General features: G+C 34.4%; 1 long non-coding RNA gene across 1 annotated transcript in view; it reads left to right on the forward strand.

The window, feature by feature from the left end:
* Window positions 1-7,299, forward strand: part of LOC110304996 (uncharacterized) — a 141,724-nt gene extending 134,425 nt beyond the window's left edge. The window contains exon 6 of the long non-coding RNA XR_015046661.1: window positions 7,130-7,299. This is a non-coding gene — a long non-coding RNA (uncharacterized LOC110304996). The remainder of the gene's footprint in view (window positions 1-7,129) is intronic.
* Window positions 7,300-9,318: the final 2,019 nt, after the last annotated feature.

Below are 9,318 nucleotides of genomic sequence, written 5' to 3' on the forward strand. Positions count from 1 at the left end.
AAGTTAATCAATACAAGTACAAGGGAAATTATTGTCAGAAAATCTATTCTCAAGATTCTAATAAAGTCTTTGAAAACATTGGAAATAATTGAAATTAGACTTCCATCTTGCAAAAAAGAAGTAAATTATGAAAAGAAGAATGTATTATTTTCCTTATGAATATGTCTAAATTTTATCTGTATATTCAATATCAATATATTTGGCAAGTAAAACATTTTTAAATGAGATGATAACCACAATATTACAAGAGACTATGGTGGGAATATAAACAAGGTTTTAGCATCTACCACAAGAGACAAGTAGGTCTTCATGTAGTAGCATATATTTAAATATTCTTGGAGTACATGAGGGCAATATCTTGTCAAATGAGATAAAACCTTACAGCTCTGAACTAATTTAGATTAAATCAAAATTATTATAATATTTGAAGCCTTAGAAATCCTTATTTTCACATTTATATAAACAAGAAATTAAAATATCTGAATATATCTTTTTGTATGTGTTTATCATCTATAGCATGTCATCTGTATGTCATATATATAGATATATATAGTATAGATATAGATGATATAGATATAGATATAGATGATATAGATATAGATATAGATATAGATATAGATATAGATATAGATATAGATATAGATATAGATATAGATATAGATATAGATATAGATATAGATATGATTATGAGTGTCAATCACATTGGTCTAGCTGGTACCTATTGCACATCCTATTCACCTCTAATAGAATAGAGATTCTCATCATTCATATATGAACTTACAAACCTCTACAGGCATTCTGTAGATGACATTGACTTTTGAATACTTGAAAATATGTAAAGCATGTTCTTTTATGACTTTGATTATAAATCTAGACTTTAACAGACAAGCCATCATTCCAGCAAGTAAGTATATTCTCAAACTGCAATGCAATCCAATTACAAAATAGGTGAAAAGAGTAAACTAACTCCAGACCAAAGAAATATTTTTAAGGTTTATTACTTTTAATTATGTGCATATGTGTGTGAAAGGGAAAGCATGTGAGTTGATTGCAAGTGCTGGAAAAGACCTAAAGAGAGTGTCAGATCTTCTGGAGCTGGCATAATAGGCATCTGTGATCTATCTAACATAGGTACTTCCCAATAAACTTAGATCCTCTGGAAATACTGTAGGCATTCTTAACTGCAGATCTATCTCCTCAGCCTTCAAATTATTCTAAACAAATGTTCTAACCAAGAAACTGCAGAGAATTTGAAAAAAACTAATAATCATATTGATGTTTTCATTTCCCCCAGTATTGTTTCTTGAGACAGCCTGGTCATCAGAACTCATATAAAACTGGGCAAGTCCTTGAGACTGATAGTAAGATATGACCTCACTTAAAATCCATCTTGATGAGCAAGGGATTAAATTCACCAACACTACCCAACCAAAGGCAGCATCACTTGGAGCAAGATTCCATTTAATAGGCACAGGACTGGATAGAAAACATGGGTCTTTGCTTTGGAGCTCCATGTTATTTTGTAGGCTAACACATGGTAAATCCAAACCATTCCTGACCTAGATGTGATTCCATATGTGGCCTAGAGAAGTGCACTATCAGATTTCTACTTTGGCCTGTATGACTTGTGACTCATTGCCCTGGTCATGAGTCACAAGTCCTTGTCAAAAGTAGTTAGTCTGCATAGCAATGGACTCCAGATAAGACATCTGGGCCCACCCTAGTCTCTGGGAGAAACTACTGTTTTTATCTATTTCTCCAAATCATACTGTACCATATAGCAAACAGTAATTTGAGACAATTCTAGGATTGGATTTCCCTCTAGTGTTGAGGCAGTGACAACACACTAAAAATGAAATAATCACATCTCTGAATTGAGAGCACCATCTTGTATAGAAATGCCTGAATAAACCATAGGCTCATAGAAAAAAGAATAGCCTGCTCAAAGGTTCTGGAAGGCTTGGCACAATGCCAGATTGGAACAAATATCTGAATGTTCAGGTCCATAGAGCATTGCATATCAAGTATCAAGATCGCTGAGAAAGTTAGGATGCACTTAAAGCCAAAATTGGTAATATAAATTCAACAGGTATTTATCAGACCAGAAAGAGGGGTGGGACAAGTGAGCAAGCTTATAATCAAATAATCGAGGATTCCTCTAAAATAAAATATCTCCTCTGTAGGCATGTGTGCTTCCTTTCATGGATGTCTAGAATCAAATGGGTATTAATTATCAGATTAATCTTAGGAAACATAGCTCTCAACATCATGGATGTATTGCAATAATAAAACACCATCACCAAGGAAACTTATAGAAGTAAGTGTGTATTTGTCTTATGGTTCCAAGAGATTATGTCTGCCCCAATAGGAAAGCATGGTAGATAGATGGCAGCAGGCATATTGGAAAGAGCAGAAGCTGAGGGCCCACATCATGTATAGCAGACAGCAAACAGAGTAAACTTGAAATGGCCTGTGGTTTATAAACCCCCCTGTACCAATAATTCTTCCAGCAAGCATATCTCATAAACCTATCTTATCAGTACCACCCACTAGGGACCAACTATTAAAAGATCTGAGCCTGTAGGTTTATTCTTTTCAATCCGCCATGGGGTGCTACAGTCTATCTTTTCTTTTATGTGTACTAGACTGCAAACTCTACTGTGTTCTATTAGAAAGTGTCATCTGCTCCTGTTAGCACAAGATTGTCCATATAACACAGCCAGATAATATCAGTAGCAAGGAAGCACAGGGTGCACAGGTAAACCACTAAAGTGTGATAGACAGTATGATTACACAGACACCCCTTAGGCAGCTCATGGAATCTTTATTTCTTCATTCCGAGGGAAGATAAACGGTTTCTTATGACTTATGGTAACGGGATGTTGAAAAGGAACTCTATAAGCACAGGATAATATGAGCCAGCCATGCCGAGGAAGAATGCAATCTTTCCTGAGAAATTTAAGTACTACCTTTTTTCATGTTTTTATAGCTTACAGTTTATTCAAGTTACGTACAGACTTTTAAATGCAAGAGAAAGCTGTTGAAGACAGATTGCAACATTCTAACCTGTCATAACTCTTAAGATTTATATAATTTCAATATATCCATATGGCAGCCTGTACTGCCCTGTGCTTACTACATTGAAAGGGACAGGGAAAGTAGTCAGGTTCTACTCTGTTTTTCTCCTCCATACTCCATTTGATACCTATATTTTGAGTTTAGGTCTATTTCATGAAGGTCTGTAGTGTACTATGTAATAGAATATTCTGCCCTAAAATATTAATACCAAGTGTGAAATAGTAACCTCATGGTTCTTAGGTTCAACACCTGTTTTGCTCATATGGTTTATTGCATTCCTGCAAATGATCCTGGCTTCTGTGTAGTAAGGCCTATTTCACACCTATACCTAAAAGATACATCTTCCTTAATCGTAGGACACTGGTAAGCAGTCCCATAGGAGGCCAATAATTGCCTCCTCCTATACCCCAAACAAGGCTGTGACCTTCACCCCTACCTTAATAATATTACAGATAGGAATGCACTGCTTCTAGCCAAGAATGCCACAGAATGGGAATCCTCTATCCCTGTCCTCTCAGTGAAAGAAGAATGGCAGTGAGTCAGTCTTTGGTTTACTCCACAAGGTTATTGGGAGTTCATTAGTCTGTTGATCCTTCTTCTGGGGAGCTGACATGGGGGAAATCAAGTCAGTTTTCTTCCTTAAATGCCGTACCTTGGTCCATATTTTCTAGTCCGTTGTTATTTGCTTCCCATTTTAGTCATAGTCTATGATATCCTGTCCTGACCACATTTTCTCTTTTTCAGGTTGGCAGGTTGCTATATCATAAACATTTGGTCCCACAACCAAGATGAAAGAGAAGTGAGGAGAGTAATACCCTATAGAGGGGAAGTTTTCAGAAGTTTATTTTTCATCATGGTTTAAAACAAAACAAAAACAAACAAACATTACCACGTCATTGCTCTATGTGACCTGTCTCCTGCCCAGGATAGGCCAATCTGTAATGCAATGATTTCCTGCCTCTGGCAGGTATCATATAAACAATTCCTACGTCCTGATGGTTAGAGTATTAGTCCTTTATCAGATCCATTTCCCTTCAGAGAAATATCCGTCTGTGTCTGCGATTCTACCATCCAGATAGGGACATTCTTCTTAGAAGTTTGAACAATGTCTAGCAATTATGTATCATATATCTCCTGTCAATTTCTTAAAGGAGAAGAACCTATTATTCAGATGCTGTTCCTTCAATAGTGCTATAGTAAGAGCAGAGTAAGAAGAAATCAAGACTCAGATGTGGGGAGTTTCATCTTTCCTTCCCATCAATCTTAAGCTGTTCCTCATACCCCCTCATCCGTGTCTCCTAATCGATTATACCCACTTATAGTCTTGAGGTATGAAGGGTTTCTAGCTTGGTATGACCTCTACCACCCAAGCCAGAAACAGGGCTTAGAAGAGGTAGAGAGATACTCATCTCTTTTACTTTATACTCACCCATTTTCTTTAGCTTGTGTCTCCAGACACACAATTGAACAGAGAATAGCCCATCCCAGTACAGCAAGATGCTGTCCTTGTTTCACCAAGTGGGTCAAGCATTTAAAACAAAAGAAAACAAAACAAAGCAAAGCAAAACAAGTTATTGTTTTAAGATGTCTCAATACTCATATGATGAGCCTGTCACCTTTAAAAAAACATACCAGCTTTCTACCCATACGGAATTTAGAAGACCAACTTAGGTTGTCCTCTGTGGAAGCTGTCTTAACTTCAGTCTCCCTTCTCACATCCCCCTGTATCTTCTGACTAGCTTGACATTTTTTGACAAAAATGGCCAAATAGTCTAAGAGACCTAGTCCTTCTGAGGAAGCTAAGGTCCAGTGGGTGTGAGGGCTTCACTTCCTCAGGCAACTAGCTCCATGCCAGCAATTCACAACATTGCCTCTGTCTCTTAGCTCACCATCTACTAGGCCCTCATTCTGCAAAACAATGAGGTGACAGTCAAGGAAGATAGCTGGTGTCAAAATTGAATCTTTCTGACATGGCTTGTTTTCAAATGCCTTGGCCAATGTCAACACTGGGAGCTTCACATCTGCAATGTAGGGGTTGGTGGACCCTCTCTAGCAGCTGGAGCCTTGCCTGCTGGCAGTCCTGCTCCATCCACACTTGCTGCCCCAGATGAACAGAAGAAAATGGAAGCATGTAGGAAGAATCTGAAATGGATGATGACATGGCCTTTGGTCTTTTTGACTGAGCTGCTTTTATTTTAAAAAGCCCAATAAAGAAGTTGAACCAGTTTTTAAAGTGGGGGGGGGAGGAAGGGAGGGCAGGAGAGAGATGCCTAAACAGTCCAGAATTTATTGAAGTTAGTTTTAGTGGGAATTTACAAAGAAAAATATGTCTCATATCACAGATTAAAACATATGAGTCAGAAAGAGGTCACCAAAATGATTAGAAAAAAAATATTATCCTACTGAAAATAGCTTTATTTATTCAGGAAATCCTGAAAGATTTTAAATATGACAGAATGGGAGAAAAAAATGCTAGCTATACATCTGAGAGAAGATTAATATCTAGGTTATCTAAAGAACTTAGAATATTATATATCAAGGAAACAAACAACTCAAATGAAAACAAATGGGCTATAGAACTGAACTGAGTTCTCACAAAATACAAGTGACTAATAAATACTTTAATAAATGTTCAACATCATTAGCCATGAGGGAAATGAAAATTAAAACTACTTTGAGATTCCATCTCACACAAGTCAGAAAGGCTATTATCCAGAAAACAAATGGAAGCAAAAGCTGCCAGATCATGGAGAAAATAGAGCCTTTGTTCACTGGAAGTGTAAATTAATACAACCAACATGAAAATCAGGATGGAGTTTCTTTTTAAAAGCTAAAATAGGTTACTATATAACCCAGCCATGTAACTCCAGGGCAGATAAAAATCCTACCTGCATGTCCATGTTCAATGTTCCTATATTTATAAAACTCAGGAACTTGAACCAACCTAGTCATCTATTTATGAATGGATAATTAAAGTTTCATAGAAACCATAATTAGATATGAGTCTAAACTAAAGACAAATAAAATTATGAGATATATGAATATGGGTGTCATTTAATCAATATTATACTAAATATGATAATCCATCCCCAGTATGATTAAAATATTCTCTTTTATAACATACAAATATATAAATATAATTTATAAATAAGCACATGACTCACATATAATATACAAGACATAATAATGTGTTGTAAGAATTATTTTAGTAATATCTTATATTATCAGTATTCAAATGTTAAGTGATTATTACACGAAACTGTTGGAAAGTTTAAAACTTACTTTAAGAGCTTTGGTTATCATTTTATCTGGAATTAAATATAAAGATGTCAAAATCACTTTTTAATTGTTGAAATTTTAGAAGTCTCCAAGGTACCTGGATTCTGATTAAAATGTTCATTGGGACATTTCATACCTGATTGAGGTCTTTAGAAGCATTTTACCTGCCAGGATTCATAGAAAATAGGTGTCTATTCCTATATTGATCTTTGAAGAGAGCTGCCAAGGAGGCCTGTGTGTCTTGGTCTATCCCAGCTTCCTATATGTATTATTATGCTTTGCTTGGCATGTGTCTTGTTTCTTTTATACTAGAGATCTTGTCTGGGTGTTCTTGATAAGGGGAAATTTAAGATGTTTTATGTCTCTCACTTAACACATAGAACATTTGACACTTAACCCTCCACTAAGTTGTAGACCATGGGTTGCTTTAATCCACAGGAAATTAGAATAATTGCTGTTCCCAGCTTAACTGATTGCACATACTATTGGATTTTTAAACTCATTTAACTGCTAGGTCACATAGGATATCAAATTTCTCTTCTTCACCTATATTCTTAGCTACTTCTGTCCACTTTTATTCTTAAAATGGATGGTTTTGTTACTTAATTTTAAGGTGAAGGATATCACAGATATAAAAGGCTAAGAAAAACATTTTATAATCTTATAAGATATAAAGTCAAGTCAAAAACAAAAATCAAAAGAAATGTGGTAAACAATTTTCACTTTATAATTGAAGCTTTCTTTACATAGGTAATTTCTGCTTCTGTTACAGATCAATTCTATAATTCTTCAATGAAAGCCAGCTGTTAACAATTTGCATGGTGTATAAAAGAAGCCTTAGAAAAATGGAAGAATCTGTTTGACTGAAAATGATGGGACATGCGGGTCAAGAGAAAGATAGCATTACTCTGGTTTGCAAAATACATTCCAAGAAACAATAGTTCTTATTCTCTAAATGTCACAGAAGACTTAAATTAATACATTCAAGACATTATCAAATTTTCAACATATGCTACCTCTTTTTTCTGTAACCAAATCACCAGATTTAATCTTATGACTACTGAAGATAAATCATCAGGGAGAAAACATGGCACATTATTTTGAAGGGAATGTAATGAGAAAAAGATTTCACTTGATTAAGTATGGACACAAGAATGCATTGGGAATTACAACTGCTAAAAGAATATATGTATGTTTTAAATGAAGGGAGACATTACCTGTTGAGAAAAACAAGAAGTCAGATGAAAAAGAAAAAAAAAAAAAAAGAATTGACGTGGTAACCAGTAGATCTACAGTGAATGGTTAACTTAACGAAATCATTATAAAAGAATAGGAGTAAAAGTTAATACTACCTATTTTTTTATCATTTTACATATGTGTAGCTAAATATTGATTTTTCTTTTGAGGTTTATAAGTTATATTTGCTGGCCAATTTAAACTATCGTTATTTTATACTTTGTGCTTCTCCATATATGTAGAAAAGCTGACAAGGATATTATATTTCAAGTGGTAGCAAATAAAGTAATTAAAGAATGATTTGTGATTTTTATGCTTTTTACAAACTTTCAAAATGTTGACACCATTAATCTCTCTATTGAAACAGGAAGCCACTATATTATTAGCATAAGGAAATAGTTAAAATCAAAATCACTAACAAAATCCAAATGCAATTCTCAGATCTCCTCAGATAACCCATTAGAAAAGTAATAAAAATAAAGAAACATGAAAATTACAGAAATAGAAACCTAATCTTAGGTAGGTAAACTTCACTTATCACTCTAACAGAAAATTATTAAAAGTTATATTATTATTTGCTTTTTAGACACTTGATGGATTTACCAAAATAGGAAAATTTAAATCTATTGAATGTTACCAATATTTCTAATAAAGAAAGATGACTGTTTCATTCTCAATTAGTTTCTTAGTCCTTATCTTTTTCCATGGAGACTTAGGTAAAGCTTGTGATTTTTCTAGAAGGTACCTGACTTTGAAATCAATGTTGGAACATATATTGACTAATTTGTTTGTTTATTTATTTATTTATTTATTTATTTATTTATTTATTTATTTGGGGAGGGGGCGGTCAACACTAGGCATTCTGTTTATACAGACACAAAATAAGTGAGTGCTGTTATGTCTCTGGCATAGCATAATTGTATATTTGATTCCTCCAATACATTTGCAGGTAGAAAAAAATCAGAAATAAAAAGAGAAAGTTGAGAGAGCAGAACAGAGAGGAAACATTGCTAAAGAGGTCATGAAAAGACTTTAAGAGCCAGATGACCAAGCAGTCTGATGTGAAAATCTATCTCCTAGAAATGATAGGAAACCTACATGTGTGATACCTGAGCAATATGGCTGCCTAGCCAAAACTGTTAATACAGAAATATCAATAGATCTACTAATATAGAAGGGATAGATTTCTCAATGCCTCTCCAGGACAAAAATTTATATATAACTAATGAATGGTGAGAGAGGGAGAATTAGTCTCCTCTGTGTATGAACCCTTTAGCTAGTTATCCAAGACAACATGGTCAGCTCAGAAATGATTTACAACATGAAACAGACACAACAAGGCACCACACACACACACTCGTGTGTGTGTGTGTAGCTCACAAGCTATATGTAAAAATAATCATCAAGTAAAAAGAGATCTGCAATTTTAGTTAAAACAGTAAAAATGAAAGAATGTTGGAAGGAGGGGAAATGAAAGAAATTGGAAGAAGGAAGTGGAAAGGTGTTTGATGCAGTTACATTTTAATTAAAATAACAATGAAGATACTATTAGGTATAAATATTGTGCATTCAAAATGTGACCATCATAAAACTATACAAAATGTTATAATACAAACAATTTTAAAATTTTGTTTTGTGAATGAAACCTGTGTGATCTTAGGAAGTATTTATAATACTATCTGCATATCCACTGAGGCGAACACTGTCTATCATGGAATGATAAGT

This window comes from Mus caroli, unplaced genomic scaffold (genome assembly GCF_978045245.1).
Source record: "Mus caroli unplaced genomic scaffold, Mus_caroli_1 scaffold_1, whole genome shotgun sequence".
In the NCBI taxonomy this organism is placed as follows: domain Eukaryota; kingdom Metazoa; phylum Chordata; class Mammalia; order Rodentia; family Muridae; genus Mus; species Mus caroli.